Source organism: Pundamilia nyererei, unplaced genomic scaffold (assembly GCF_000239375.1).
Source record: "Pundamilia nyererei isolate P.nyererei 1_Seehausen unplaced genomic scaffold, PunNye1.0 scaffold00045, whole genome shotgun sequence".
NCBI classification, from domain to species: Eukaryota; Metazoa; Chordata; class Actinopteri; order Cichliformes; family Cichlidae; genus Pundamilia; species Pundamilia nyererei.
In genome coordinates this window covers 2,376,109-2,378,296 of record NW_005187446.1, presented here as the reverse complement: position 1 = coordinate 2,378,296, position 2,188 = coordinate 2,376,109, and positions in this window count along the sequence as shown.

The following is a 2,188-nucleotide window of genomic DNA, read 5'->3' as shown; positions in this document are numbered from 1 at the left end:
TAATAAAACTGTTAGGGGCACACCGCCATTTTCAGATCCATGGCAAAGTGTCATGCAGGACGCATCTCCCTTCTAGAAGTGATGTGAAAGAGAAATAAAGTGTTAAATGGTCTACTGAGCAGTGTTTTGTCTTCCATTGGATGCCTCTGAGGAATCAAAAGAACTCGGTGAAGTGTTGATTAATTGGTACCGGTCCGATACTGACGTAAATTACTGGATCAGATATCGGAGAGAAATAAAAAATGCAATCGATCCATTAAATATCAAGCACCTCACAACCGTAGCACGTTGGAGCAGTGTGTGTCACGTGATAGAGCAGCTGTGTGTATTTGTAGCCTCACTAGCAAACCAGCATTTCATCTCTGAGGAAGTTATCCCAGAGAGAAGTAAAGCAAGTGTGCGAGAAGTAAAGCAAGTGTGCAAGTTCATCTCTGAATGTTAGTAAAGCATTCCCACGTTAAGCTTAACAACCGATATATGGAGCAAGTGCCTCTTCTCTCTCCCTCCCTCTCCTGCTGCTACTTCAATCGTGAAACTGCTTAATGATCAGCTGATCGGCTTTTCTGTGCGAATCCGTCTCTCTTCTTTGTTTTTGGCCCACTTTGCACCAGAAAGAGGAAACCAGCGGCTAAACAACAACAGCACGTTTAAGCTTGATAAGCTGTTGTTAGAATTTATCTAATATTACTTTATTATTTTCCCACACTGCATCAAATTTAAGTTGATTACGTCGATTAAGCATCATGAGGTGGAGGGTGGGGGGTGGTTCCCTTTTTTTTTTTTTTCTGGGAGTTTGCAACCCTATTAGTTAGGTTGCTTAATATTTCTGCTAAGTGCTCTTTAAAATACCAGAACAGGAAGGATTGAGTAGGTTTAAGTTTATTAGATTGATCAGTATTGCTGAACTATGAAATATTTTGGGTGCAGTGCATTTTTTACATAGAGGTACAACAGAATAGCTTTAGTGCTGCTGTTTATTTAAACTTGAGTATGAACTTATACAAAATGCAGCAAGATATTTAAAAAACAGTTTTATTGATTAAAAAACACTATATCGGATTCATATCGGTATCGGCCGATATCCAAATTTATGATATCGGTATCGGTATTGGACATAAAAAAGTGGTATCGTGCCATCTCTAATATATATATTTAAAAAGTTTAGACATTGAGTCTCAAGTTATTCTGTATCACATTATTTTATCCAGAGACATCATACTTTACCAAACTTGTTTTAATCCTTCCTTAAATCATCTCAAAATGCTAAAATCCTTCTTCATTTTGATTTTACCTTTATCCTCATTTTGAACTTTAATGATGTCTCTTTCAAATGGCTTCATGGCATCAGTTTCCTTGTGGAAAAGTTTGTGTCTCAAGTGTTATGTTTGTGAAAGAATTTAATTGCCCTGAAAGTACAGTTTTATCCCTGAATATGTGATTACAAGCCCAGAACAATGAACAGCTCGCCTGCCTGTCCTGACGATGTGTTTTAATGAAGCTCTGTGTGACGGCATGAATTTAAATGGGAGCGCTGTGTGTGACTCATCTTTATTGTTTAATAGGTCAGTACGAGTCTGTCAATCTCCTTAGCGTGTGTGAATTAGGCTCCGAGGAAGTGAGCAAACACAAACAGCTTTAAGGCTCAGGTCCAAGGACACAAGACCACAAACGCTCCAGTGTTTTCCCTCGACCTCAGCCATGTGACCCAGAACAGCACAGAGCATGCTCCTCTGCTGTAAAGAACTGAAGGTTCCTCTGATGAGGGCAAGAGGTGATGTCTGGTGTTCTGAGCAGAGATGCTCTGATGCTACAGAGTAAAGATGTAGAGTGCTGTGAAAAAGTATTTGCCCTTCCTGATTAGTTTGTTCATTGTTTCTGTTTTGTTTTGTCATATTAGACAAGGCTAACCTGAGTAAATTTAAAATACAGTTTTTGAATGATGATTTCATATATTTGGGCGGGATGGGGTTGTACATTACCAAAATGACTCTGAGAGGGCATCAACGACTCATCCAGGAGGTGACAAAATAACCCAGCATCCAAAGAACTGCCCTTTGCCTTTTTTCGCCTTAATAAATTACATCATCGTTTAAAAACTGGATGGAAAACTTGCTTTGATTCGGTTTATCTTTAGTATTTAAAATTAGTAAGTGTGACACATATGCAAGAATAAAACAAAAGATTTATT